Source organism: Alligator mississippiensis, chromosome 13 (assembly GCF_030867095.1).
Source record: "Alligator mississippiensis isolate rAllMis1 chromosome 13, rAllMis1, whole genome shotgun sequence".
Classification (NCBI taxonomy): domain Eukaryota; kingdom Metazoa; phylum Chordata; order Crocodylia; family Alligatoridae; genus Alligator; species Alligator mississippiensis.
Window position 1 is genome coordinate 3,375,987 of NC_081836.1, and position 14,247 is coordinate 3,390,233.

The 14,247-nt window shown below is 45.5% G+C and overlaps 1 protein-coding gene across 1 annotated transcript in view; it reads right to left on the reverse strand.

The window, feature by feature from the left end:
• Window positions 1–10,850, reverse strand: part of FBXO42 (F-box protein 42) — a 73,534-nt gene extending 62,684 nt beyond the window's left edge. Inside the window, exon 1 of the mRNA XM_006273033.4 lies at window positions 10,757–10,850. The gene's annotated coding sequence lies outside the window, so the exon portion shown is untranslated. The remainder of the gene's footprint in view (window positions 1–10,756) is intronic.
• Window positions 10,851–14,247: the final 3,397 nt, after the last annotated feature.

Sequence of the window (14,247 nt, forward strand, 5' to 3'; positions counted from 1 at the left end):
GGCTACTACATACAGCCTAACACTCAGTGTGAGATTCAACAACATTGATTTTATGATTTCCCAGATTTTTTAGCAGTGGTTTTTATCAGTGGTTACCCAAATACTATCTTTTTCAGAGAAACAGCAGTTCTGGTTAATCCTCAAGTGGCTGGGTAAAGGCTATTTTTAAATAAACCAACAGCCAATATGTTATAAATCCCAGCCACCAGGCAGTTGACTGATGGCTTAGATAATGACCAGAACAAAGAAGGGCACATGAAAAAAATTAAAACTATCTTTTTATACCATCCCAATTTTGTAAACTAGATGAAAAAATGTGCTTTAAGGAAGATGAACTAAATGTGATCCTGAATCAGCAAACAAAGGGGATGATGATGCAGTAAATGGAAAGCACACGAAAAATCTCCAGTTTTAAGCTGCTGGGACATCTGAGGGGTTTACTAATAGGACATAGGTATCAAACAGACTAGTACCATATAGGTCTTGAAAAGGTCAGAGAGAAAAAGGAAACTAGCAGTAAGTATCAGATGCCCTTAGGCAGAGAGCATCTCACGCACACAAGAGAAAGGCAAGTATGAGTAGCAGTAGACAGAAGTAAAGGAGAATAGTTCTCTTAGAAAAAATACAACCAGTAAGCTATGTCTGGATGCTGCAGTAATACATACATTGAAGTTGAAAAGAAGGTAGATATTTGCATGCTAGGATTAATTTGGCAATGAGACATCAGCATTTTTGTGAACAGGGGAAAAAAAAAAAAAAGAGAGAGAGAGAGTGTAATACTGCAAGCGAAAGGAGCCCAAAAAGAAGCATCGTCACAAAGTCAGGAAGCAGGTATTGGAAGAGCTGTAGGTAATATTTTTCAAATAAGCAAGTGCCTCCTTATCTGTCATGAAGACCTGCCTTAATTCCTGCCAGTATTTGCTGGCCATCAAGACCCTAATTTAACAAAAAAGGGAAAAGTACTGGCCTAATTCTGGGTGTCAGCAGGAAATGCCACAAGTAACACTTAGGACATGCTCGTTTAAGTTACCATTATGTAAATAAAATTAATGAGATAAGAATTAAGACAAACTGTGTTAACTGTGACTCAGAACATTAAATATAGTGGGAAGGCTGAGGTCATGGTATTTTCTGGAAATAGAACTAGAACAGCAGGAAGGTGAAAATTACTAATATTTGCACTGCAGGCTTCTTATAAATGCTCACAGTCAAGAACCACTTGCAGCTCCAGGTGTGCGCGCCGGCATGAGCAAACCCGAGTTCAGATTTCCAACAAGCATCTACCAAAATCACGTTTAGTTAGCGTTTCACTTGCAGAAAGAGTTCACATCCTCAAAAAAGAGGATCCTCAATAAAAGTTCTCAGCACAAACACCAGGTCAAGGTCAGGGTGATCGTAGTGCAGGGCAGCTTGAAACACAACTGTTCACTTAACCCAGGGGTGGGCAAAATGCAGCCCGCCAGGCCATTCTATCCTGCCCATGGGGCCCCTAAAAAATTTAGAAAATTAATAGTTATCTGCCCCTGGCTGCCTGTCATGCGACCCTCAACGGCTTGCCAAAACTCAGGAAGCAGCCCTCCACCCGAAATAACTGCCTGCCCCTGACTTTACCCAACCTCCAGTGTCTAGCTCTGCTGGCCCCCGATTAGGTATGCACATGCTCAAAAAGGATGGGTGTGAAGGAGTTATGTATTTGTAATACTGCAAAATTATATTACGCCCCAATTTTAAAAAAGCACAGTGCTCCAGATTGAGTTTGCAAAGTTTAAGGAATTAAGTCATTAGTACCCTTAGGACACCTGATTTGAAAGGAAGAGTAGCATCACTTGGAATTAAATGATACTGGCCACGGAGGCACTGAGAAAGCTGAATGCTAGCAAAGGAAAGGCTCCCACATCCAGGGTTTAATTTAATCAATGCCTAAAGCTTTCAAATCTATTACTTGAAAGGGTTGGCTACTGCTGTGCTTTTTTCCCTGCTTAACAGCTAGGATAGGAAATATCTAGGGTTAGTATGTCATAGACATTCATATTTCAGCACCTGCAGCTGATGTCCTCCATATCTTATGCATACCTCCTCAGAAAACAAAGGAACCGCTCATTCTTCACTCTGCCATGAAGTATTAAGGCTCTGTAACATGCAGACCAAATCACTCCTGAAAAGATGCTTCATGAGAGCCACTGGGCTAATTATAACCAAAGAGATTCAGGAATCCCCTGTTATCAAAGACAATTTGGGTTGAAAAGGACCTTTATGAATTTATAAACTACTTCATTTAACTGGTTACAGAACCATAATGCTACAAAAGCAATTAATGGATAACTGATCAATTAGGAGGACAGTGTTAGTTATCTAGTAACAGTCAATTAAACATTGCCCACAATCACAGATCCTGGTTCTCCGATAACAAAAAATACCCAATTTTTGGATTAAAAAAGCAACCCCAAATCCACATTTTTCCACGATTAAAATGAAATGCCACTAGATAGATAGATAGATAGATAGATAGATAGATAGATAGATATCCATATCTATCTATTAGTGGCATTTCATTATAATCGTGGAAAAATGTGGATTTGGGGTTATTGGGGATTTTTTTTTTAAATCAGAGCAAACCAGGATCCCTGCCCATGATAAAAGAGTGAGGAACATCACGGTTGGTATTTTCTAAACCTAGATTTTGTTTGTATATGATTTATACAACAGAGAAGTAATGCAAACACACAACTAGCAAGTTTCCACAACACCAAAGGTCTGCTTGACAAGCACCAGCAAAAACTCAATGCCAAGACAGCATTTGGTATGTAGCTATCTGCTGGTCACTTATGCAAGAGTGAGCCTAAGTTTGTTCACAAATAATATTTTTATTATAAAGTGCAACAGCATTATAACAGGAATTTCACAGCCCAGCCTAGGAAGGTCCACTGTGGTAACTAGCCCCATTTTATAGACAAGGAAAGAAAGATGCAACAAAGCAAAGGGTTGAGCAAAAAGTTATTGCCGTGGCCAGAATTCAAACTCCAGAGATTTCTGGCACCTTGAACTTTACTTGATAAAAAGGCGCCTGTCACTCTAGCTGTTCAGAAGAACAGCGAGGGAGTTTCCGGATGTCCTTTTTTGATATATTTATTGCTAACTGAAAACAGAATTTGACTGCAAAATACATGGCAATTGAAATATGAATAGCTGATGGAAAAGGCAAGCAGAGACTGCAAGTGTTTGGCTTGACACTGAGCACAGAGATCTGACATATAAATTCAAATGTACCTGCTTTATCACTAGCATTTTCTTTCGCAGGATGGAGATGACAAATAATTTAGAAAGACTTTGATTACTGGCCTATAACTACCAAGTTCCATACAACCTTCGGTCCACTGCAATTCAGAGAGGAAAATGGAACTGTAAACAGCACCAGATCAGCACAAGATAAGTACATTATTCTAAGGACAATAGATGATATAACTGGGCTTGTCTACACAGGAAAATCAGGATGGAGTAAATTAGGGTTTGGAGTTAGCTAATGCATTGTATCTCACACTAACATCTCCCATAGACACAGACACTAAATATCACTATGCAGAGCAGCTTAACACACCCTAGCTCACTGCTCAACAATCTGCATGTGTGGATGAGCTTTTAGACCATGCCACATGTCTCTAAAACAGTCAACATACCACTTAAATACTAGACTGGCTGTAAAGTATCATTTCTATTTATATGACAATGTGCTAAGCTATCATTAACTCAATAGCTCACTAGTAAAGCTAGCTGCCAATAAGTGTTGGATGATCTAGACACCCAGCATTAAAATTTTAAAAATAAATAAAACAAAGTAAAATAAAAAATGGATTTCCAAGAGTGACAAAGGCACTTCTACATGTGGATCCCAGAAAAAACAGCACCACTGCCGATGCAAAAGGAAACTTGGGAACAGTGTTGGTGGATTTCAGTCTGGTAACAAGCAATGATTCATTCAGATTTTTAAAAGATAATACTAATAGGGCCCTTCCTACGAGCCAGCTCATACTACTCAACATCACACAAGGCAGAAGCTAGCAATAAATTGGCCCTAAGCATGGTAGACTATAATAGGGCATAGCAATTTTATACCTTTATGAAGTGACAAGTTATTTGCATGCTCCTTAGATCAACCAAACCCACTAAAGATCCAAAATTAAGGCCTGTACCAGACCTTTAGAAGACTAAGAGGAAACTCAAGAATCACTGTGCTATCAAATAGGATAAGCCACACCCTAAAGATACCCAATGAAGAGAATGCAATATGAAATTAAAAGTTAATGAACCTTCATTCTCAATGCAGAGGCTGTTCAAATATTAATGAGAACAGTCTAACCAGAAATGTAATGATTCAAGAATGAATTCCACAACACCTAATTTTCCCACAAGACTTTTTCAGAAGAGGTATGCAAGCTGAAAAAAAAAAAAAAAAAAAAAGTTTCTAGCCTTCAAGCATTCTCAGAATCTATTGCCGATCAACCTGTTTTTGTAACATTTCTGCAAAACGTCACATAAAAGGCAACAGAGAGAGAAAAGCTGAGATACCACAATTAAATTACATTTAGACCAGTTCCATATAACCTTTGATCCATTGCAATTTAGAGTGAAAGATGGAGCCTTAAACAGCACCAGATCAGCACCAAATAAGTACATTATTCTAAGGACAGTAGATTGATGCGACTGAGCTTGTCTACACAGGAAAATCAGGGTGGAGTAAATTAGAGCCTGGAGTTATAATGCATTAGCTACCTTTGTCCACTCAGCAGTTTTCACACTATGGTCCATATGTCATCAGGGGCTCCACAAAGAGATTGGGGGCAATGGAGGGGTGGTGGGGTCGCCAGACTCCATGTCAGTCTTTAGGACAGGGTAGGGGCTCCACAGCTGAAGTGGTACAAAAGGGTTACTTAACTTCAGGAAGTTTGAAAACCCACTGATTTAGACCATCTGAAAGTTAGACCATTTGAAAATTAAGAGTTATCTGATCTTCTATTGCCTAAACTTTTAAAAATCTATATGCTGAGGTCTGCCAACACTTTAGATATTAAACAAGGTTGAGTGATAGGAGTAAAAGTTATAGTCCATATCTGGTTGGGAATCACTGGACTAGACACTAGGTCTCTCATTTGCTACTGGGCCATATTAACCACCTCAGCATGCTGCCCTGATCTGTTGGAGGTCATTTCCTTGGCCCCTGAACATAACATGACAGCGGCTAACAGCACACACAAGCATGATTTGAGGTCAGACTGTCCAAGAGTCCAACCACAGTGCACAGCTACAGACACAGTTACATGCCAGGATAGACTATGCTGGGCTCAGATCCAATCACAACTGAATGTGCTTCCAGAGTTGCCATTTCATAAAGGTTTACTCCTGCAATCGTCTGACTACCAAAGGGGAAAGCAAACTTTAAGAACAAAAGCAGGAAAGTGGAATAGCATTGGCATTCAGCAGAACAGACTAAATTTAGACTCCACAGAATGAAACAAAAAAGCCACTAATATATATTTTTTAACATTTACTTAATTGTATATATTTGGAGTGAATTTGGCATCAAGCCTTTCTAGCAAAAGTCGTTGACACAAAGCCATCGAAAAGATGCTGCTAAGGATTATAGTGATTTTGCATCCAGCGATGTCTGAAAAAAACAATCGCTATAACATACTTGAGCAAAAACCCTGTCAGAAAGACACTCTGATTAACGCATAATGTTGGTGAAAGGCATAAACCAGCAGCTTTCTGAGAACAGTTTTTCTAAAGCATTAAGCCTTTCAAAGAGGGTTAAACCCCCACATACAGGCAGCCTCCTTCTCTGCCATGGGCGTTTGAAGAGAAGGGATTCACAGTATTGATGAGAACAGAAAATCAAGCACCCACATCACCAGCATCCCATCACACAAAGCAGTAAACCAGGAGATTCCTCCATAGTCAGAGGCTGTTCGGGGATTTCAAACGGGTAACAAAACAGTTCTTCCATGCTGGCCAGGCTGAATTCCAGTGCAGTAAAGATGCAAAAATTAACAGGTGCTCTGTACTGTCTCCAAGTTAGAAAGATTTGATAAGGAATCTTTACCTTTCACGCAAAAAACGTTATATTTATGAAGTGCCTTTTAACCTGACAAATCCTACATCCCTTTGCAAATTATATATGACCCTATACCCATCTGTGCCAGGAAAGGAAAGAGCTCTAACTCAGTAGAATTCTGCCTACGTAGGCATAATACACGGAGCAAAATTCAATTCTGCTAGGACAACAGGATTTGTGATAACTAGTGACAAGACCTTACTCTTACATCTCTTCCCATACTCGGCCATTTGAGCAACTCAGTAACTCTAACCAGCTCTGGCATGATTTTGCTACTGACTCAGCAAGAAGCACCTTTCGCTCCATGTCACCAAAAACCACTGAACTTTGCGCTGCCCTTCGAAGCATCCTATCACAGCACCGGCTAGCTTAACGCTACAAATCTTGTTAGATTCAGTGAGATCAGAGGCAGGAAGGAGTGCAGTTCCGAAACAACAACAAAAGCAAACAAACACCCAACACCAAAAAAATCCAACATGACGGTCTTATCAGCAAGGAAAGAAAAACTGAATTTGAGTAACATTAGGAATGGACTTGCCCACTTCACAAGATGAAATAAATCAGATTAATATTGTAAAATGAGTCCAAGGCATGCAAAGTGATATAAGCCATCTGCAGAAGAAATCACATTTGGACGAAGGAAGTGAGCCAGGAGAATAAGTCATGTTTTTATTTTAATTTACATATATTTCAGTAGAGTATTTAGCTACCATACAGGTGAGCAGATGTACCCAAGTTTTCCAGAATATTAAGAAAGAAGGCATACCACAAAGCATGACCAAGTGTGAATGAATTTAAGCTCCAAGATATACATTTGCAAGTGCCATCAGTGTATGCTTCTGTGGGCAGGGGCCAGATTTTCTCCACCTTGCAGAACAGTCAGTTTACTGTCCCTGGTATATCACTAAATTTTTTCCCACACCCACATACAACTTTTGCACACATAAAATTAAATATGCAAGGAAGAGGAATGAATTTTCTCTCTCTCTCTCTGATATACCATACAACTCCATTTAAAGTCAATATAGTACAGCTAAACCCAAACAGACATCACTGGAGGTCCTGAACCCAGATATCCAAGTTGAATCTAATCACACTGGAGAGAGAAATCACACTCCGAAAACAAATTTGTGTGTGCACAATCATCCATTAAGTGTACATTATCAGAGCCAGTGGGTTTCTGTTCCAAAAACCCTTTTATCTGGACTTGGACCAACTCTCAGAGCCAAAAGACAGCATTAGACCACAACTTTTTTTTAAAAAAACACTCACTGATCTCCGGTATGATATTGATATACTTTTTGGCTTTTAAAATGCAAAGTCACTGGTGCTTATCAACATCAAGGAACTGCTTGAACAAGACACTGATTTATATCTTAGGACATTTTTCTTGAAGCAAACACGAGGGGAGGGGGTGACTAACTTCACACCGGTTTGTTTACACGCACAGTGATAACCTTTTAAACAGTTCTCAGTCACACGCTGTGGAAAGCCCGCAAAAATTGGCAACTACTGAAAAAGATTACAGTGCAAGTTTACTGAGGCTGTGAAAACACCCATTTAAAACACAATTCATATGCTGGGAACGAGCTGATATGAGGCCTTTTCTCCCCCCTGCTGAAAGGGGACCTCAACCATGCAAATGACAATTCACATCCCTCTTTCCATTAAACATATGGAAAGAAATTATAAACTTAAATACAAAGCCAGACTGTTTTCAGAGACTAGTGCAAAGACTGCCAAATGAACCCTCCTCTTGGTAACAGAGAGGAATACGAGGCAGGGAGTAACAGGGAGGCTCCCCTGACAATACAAGGGGGTGAGAAGCAAAGTGCCCTCCCTGCAGAAGCCAGGACAGAGAGAGGATACTGTCACGTATTCAAAGCATGCAAAATCCACATGAAACCTGGTCTGTGTCAAGCGGAAAATCCGACTGGGCACAGATAAGGATCTACACCAGCAGATTCTGCAGAACCTAAGTTGCAGCTTTAAAATCAATTTTCTAGCTCCTAAGGTTGCCACGATAAGCTTTCATACACTCCCTACTGACAAAACACAGTCCTTTCGACTCATGCTTTGGCAACTTTTGTGTGTCCACCCATTTCCCCACTGTACCAAACAGTCAAGTGAAACAGATATTCAGACACGTCTCTGGTACTTTAGATCACTGTTTCTTGCAAAAAGTTGGGGGGGGGGGGTGTCTCGCAAGACTGTGCACTAGTGTTATTTTTGAGGGAGAATCAATGACGAAGACAGAAAGACAGCAATAGAAGAGAGGCCAGGGAAAAGACAGAACAGTGAAGAATGCCTCTGGCCACAGCCAGGGCCTGGGGTGGTGTAGTGACCCCCAAAGAAATGAGCCCCGAGGAAGAGGAAACAACACATTCTTTCCCATCACATGTCTCCCCTCAGTGCGTTGCTACGCTGGCAAGTGCTACTGCTGCAATTTCAGCTTATACTGGCAAAGCTGTGCTTTTCCCTGTACAGTTTATTCCAGCCCCACTTGCTCACACCCCTAAAATGAAACGTGCTATATTGGCAAGGTGGTTGTTCTGTGGGGGTGACTTCATCACAATAAGGGGCTTTTGCAAGCAAAGCTGCATCAGTCAAGGATCACACCTCACCACACCTCTGACCAACACAGCCAGGTAGGCAGAAATCCAGCATGTAGACAAGGCTCTATTATGTGCTAGCGAATGGCAAAGGATGGAGCTCCAGGGACAAAACCCTACTAAGAACCCCAATATCTGCCCTTGTCTGATGCAGGGATTTGGGGTAAGTCCAGAACTAGTGTTGCATTGCCCCTGAATCACAACAGTGAGTCTCCCCTACTAATTCAGCCAACATCAGGCTAGCCAGTTTGACGCTCCGACTAGGAGACATTAGGTAAAGCTTTCTCCAGCCTGATTACATCACTGCACTGTGATATTGCAGCAGCCATCTAGATGTGATCTCACAATGCACAGGGCACTGCATCATCACATGTCATCTCTCCAGGATCCCGATGCCGTTCAGTGACAGGGCAGCTCTTAAAAGATAAGCAATGCTCCTCTTAGATTTAGGATGCAGGTCAGCAGCATCTCCAGTGAAGTAACACACAGCTCCTTTATCAGAGCTGCCTGTTCCTTCTGCCCTAGCAAACAGCAGTTCATTGGTGAAAGCTCTACTACATAATGGCCGAGGCGTAAACAGGTGTCACTACAATAATTAAAATCATTTTAATGCAAATAACATCCCCATCAATCAATGGGGATTAAGCCAGCCTCGCAGCAGGAGTCTGATCATTGGGTTTGCTCACAAACAGAAAGCAGCTGCAGGTAATGCACCAGTACCATGCAGTCCAGCCACAAAATTTTAACAAGGCTTCCCATGACTTTTCCCCAACTCCTCCAAAACTGCAAATTACGGAGTTTAAGGCACGCAGCGGCGCACAGCTCCCCCCTCAGCCTCAGAAGCATTTTAAGAAAACAGCAACACCGAATCTTCAAGGATTGCTAATGAAGGCGTTTAGCCCAAAACACCTCGGTCTCGAGAGACTCGGGTGGCAGGCTGCTTACAAGGGGATCCTCACAAATCAGACCCCGGCGCTTTTTCCTGCCCAGAGCTGGGGGATCGAATAGGTCCCTTCCGACCCTAGAAACCTACGACCCACGCACTAAGACCACCCCGCGGCAGCAATGCTTTTCGGTTTAATGTGGACACTGCCAAAAAAACCAAAGCAAACCCATCAACTAGCCAGGAAAACATCAGAGGAGGCAGCCGGCACCAAGCCATGCCTATTAAACCCTCTCTTTCCAAAAAGAAGCCCATCGGGGGGTCAGATAGCCAGGAAAGTGGCAGAGGAGGTAGGCGGCATCAAGCCAGACCTCCCAAAACCTCTCATTTAAAACACAAAACAACAAAACGAACCCCATCGGAGGGTCAGACAGCCAGGAACATGCCCGAATTGTGCGTGTCAAGCCATACCTCCCCCAAAACCCCCCTTTCCAAAAAGGGGAATAGGACAGAGGAAGCAGACGGCATCCGAAATCACGGCAGGGGCGATGTTATCTTTCACGAGACCAAATGCCAGAGGCGGCAGAGCCCCTCTCCTCGCAAAGAGAGACCCGGCGGGCACGTCGGACGAGCACGAAAACGGAAGAGGAGGCCGGGGGAGCCTTTTTTTCCCCAAAAAAAGCCGGCTCGGCAGCACGTCCGGCAGCCAAGGAGACGGCAGGTGGGGACCGGAGTCTCCCCTTGGCAGAGAGGAGCCCGCCGGTGCCCCGGGGAAGACGGGGACGCACCTGGGGGTGGCAGCCAGCCTCCCAAAGCCTCTCCTTGCCCCCAAAAGCAGCCCACCCGCCAGCCAGGGGCATGGCAGAGGGGGCAGATGAAGGGTTGCTTTTTTTTTTTACCTCTCCTGGAAAAAAAGACAAGAAACCGGAGCGGGGAAGATGAGGAGAAGGCAGGCGGTGCTGAGCCAGGCCCCAAACCACCCCTCAGCCAGGCTGGGGGGGAGGTGGGTGGCATCCAGCCAGGCCTCCCCTTGCAGGCAGGGGCCCCGGGGACACAGGCCAGGAGGCAGCTAGCCGTGCCCCCACCCCGGGGCCCTACTCCCGGCCCGGTTCCCCAGGAGACGGAGCCGGGCCTGCCCCCCGCGCCGGGACTCACCTCCCCGCCCCGCGCTCAGCGCAGGCTGCCCCGGGCCGCCGCCATCTTGCCTCGGCGGCTCCGGCCGGAAGGAGGCGACGCACTGCGCAGGCGCCTGCCGGGGCTGGTCACATGACGCGGGGCGGGCGGAGTCACGTGAGGCCGAGTGCCATGTTGGGGAGGGCCGAGTTAGGCGGCCATGTTGAGAAGGTCCGTTGAGGCTAGAGAGGGCCTTCTGCCGCCACAATGGGCCATGTTGGGAAGGTCAGCTACGGCGAGCGAGTGGGGAGGGGCCGTTCTGGAGGGAAGGAGATGGAGGCCACCTGCCTCACCTTTGCAGAGGCTTGGCCTGGCCTGGCCTGGGGATGGATAGGAGCCCTGCCCGAGTCCCCTCCCTTCGAAACAAGGGAGCATCTCCACAGGACAGCGTTGATCCCCACCCTCTGCTAGGGGGCAAGCCAGTCTGTGTGTCCTCAGGGATTTCCCCCCTCAGAAACCCTCTGGATTTCTCCAGCCTGCAGGAAGCTGAGCCTTGGGAAGAGCCATCGCTTCTTTGGGAAGAAACCAACCCGGGACCCCCTCAGCCAGAGCCGGCCTTGGACTCTGAAGCCTGGACCCCTCCACGTCCTACTCGTGCGCTGATGTTGCACTGCTGCTCTGGAGTACGTGGAGCGCTTTCCGTATCTCGGTGATGAAGAAGTCCAGCACCGTGCCAGTGCCACCTTCTTCAACCTGCGACAATGTGTCTTTGGAAAGAGAGTCCTTCGGAAGTCGACGAAGGTCCTGGCGCACGCTTCGAAGCCCAATGACTCGATACTGAGGCGGAACGGCGGTGGCGGAGGAAGGAGAAGGAGACCACCCTGGGGCTGCGGATCCCGCTCCCACACGCAACAACATGCCCCCGTCGCCGAAGTATATGTGCATCCAGAATCGGTCCCCTCAGTCACCTGAGGACCCATCAAGCCTGACGGATGTCATCCTTGACTTCAAGGGACTGCCAACGAACGAACGCTTTTGGGCGATCTGACCCCAGCTGACTGCCTGCCCCTTTGGACAGGGGGCTGCACCCACCTATCTCATAAGGTCCCTTCCAGCCCTAACATCTATGTAGATGTGCCCTAACTTAGGCAAGGGGGGCCTCCCCTGGGCAGTTGCCTGGGTTGTTTGCCCCGGACCTGCTGATGCCAACCCAAATGGCTGTAGAGCTAGCAGCTAATCACCAGGGGAAAGCAGATTTGAATGGAAACATGGGTGTAACCTTCACTCCAGCCACCACTGCAATCCCGCCCAGATAGGAAGGAAGGGAAGATGTAGCGTGAGTCTTCTCCAGTGCTGTTTCTAATGTGAACATATTACTGGGGGGGCGGTGTTCATGTTTCCTTTGCTCCTCCTTTCTGTATTTAATCCTTATAATATGTTACTGGTAACATGATTGGTGTGTCTTATTTGTGGTGAGAAATGTTACGAAGTTTTCTTAACCTTCAGTTCACAACTCGTGTGAATTTCTGGTCCTTTAAAATGAGGAGGGTGGTTCGGTGCAGTCTGAACAGATCTTATCTGGGATGAACACAAGACTATCTGTATCCTGGACAAATCCTGTTTACTCCAAACTCTTCTGCAGGCTGGGAGAGTGGAAAATCCCCCAAACAGGAGAACGTAAGTGCTCATGCTGTTTTGAGTCTTGAGTCAAGCCAGAGGGTGGCAATGATGCCTCTCCTCCGAGATTGCTCAGGACATCAGTGTCCACACCAAGGCAGATCCCTGATCTGTCTGGAACCACCTCCATTTCCCATGGGTGCTGGCGCTTGGAGAACCCAGGTCGTCTGGTGCCCTACGTCACCAAGGCACACATCTGCAGACACAAGAGCCAGGATTTGCCTAAGGATATAAATACATCCCCCCCACCAAGCATGTATGAGTCTTAGGGTTGTTGGTTGTATGAGTTTTAGGGTAATGTTTTCCAAAATGCTTGAGTGACTTTGTTGCCAATGTTCCATTTTCAGAAGCATCTTGGTCAACGTGACATAGGTGTGTGAGTGCCTAAGTCACCTGGAAAATGGGACCTAGGTTCCCAGGTCACTTAGGTGGCTTTTGAGGTTTCCCTTAGTCATTAGAAGAGGTCCTGTGCCTGAAATATTTGGATAGTGAAGCTGCCCTCCTTCATCCTGGTTTAAGGGATCTGGGTGGAGGCAAAGGCAAAGTGAGGGGATCAAGACCCACATAGAATAGCATTGGTGGAAGCCCTTCGTGTCCTTAATCTGAGTTTCAGGGAGAAAATGCTGTGGGCTTAAGGCCTGTTTACGGTCCAGGCCACGCATTCTTTTCCTTCTCTAGAACAACAGTGGAAATGGGTAGAAGCAGCCTCAGGTTGCACCTGGAGCTGAGCTCCCTATGAATGAATGCTGTACCCTTTTCCTCTCCACCCTGCCAAGCTGCCTGGCGAGGTCAGTGTGGGCAATGGGCCCAGAACCAAATAGAGGAGGTCAGGTCACCCTGCCCTCTTCCCCTGCCTTCTGTCTTAGATGCCATAGTATCTGGCTGCCTCTTCCCTCCAATATCTGTGTGTACAGCTGAAGGCATTCACAGCTATTTTGAACCCTGCTGAGATTTGCAGGAAGCTCCTCTTTGATGGATGGCATCACTGGATCCTGATGAAAAGAGATGCAGGTAGCTTTGCTCCGCAGTCTCCTTCCCCTCCCGGTAGCTAGATGGCTTCATTGGTCCCTCATCCCAGAGGAGCACAAGAATAGCACCGAGAGTACTAGGCATGTCTGAGAGCCCAGAGGACGGGGACCAGAGCAGACCTAGTAGCGCAGCAGCAGGTATCAGCAAGGGAGTTGATTGGAGATGCATTTTGTGGAGACGGCTGAGCATTCAGCTGCTTCTTAAAGGTGGAGTTTGTAGAGACCTGCCATCTGCTGGCAAATCATACTAATCGCATTCAGCATCCTCTGATGGTGGGGAAATAAGGGCTTTGAAGTGGAGGGAGGAGACTGTTTTTATGCTGCCTGGTTACGTTCCCATTGCTGTCTGAATGTTTGCTTTCTCACACTGCTAGGAGAAATGGATTTCTGGACACTTTTAAACTCTTAAGCAAATGAATACATCCAGTTAAAATGAATCCAAAGAGTTGATCTGAAGTCGCAAGTCATAGTCACAAATACAGGTGATATAGCATGTGGGTTTTCCTTTTGAGAAGCCATGAGTGACATTCATCAATACCGTAAGTTGGCTGATTAAAAGGTCAAGACAATTTTAGCCTCATCGTACCTGAATTGCAAGCCCTCGCTGGAAAGTCTTGTCTGATAAGAGCAACATCAAATAGAGACCTAGGAGGGCCTTTGAGTTATGTTATGCCCCCTAGGCAGGCAGCACAGAAGCTATACCAGGTTTTGGAGCTTAAAGGGCCTGATCCTGTGAGGAACCGAGTAATCGAGTCCATGTGCACTTCACTGGGACTAGAAGACATTTAACATTGTGCAAAATCAGACCCCCCACTCCCTGCCCTCTAC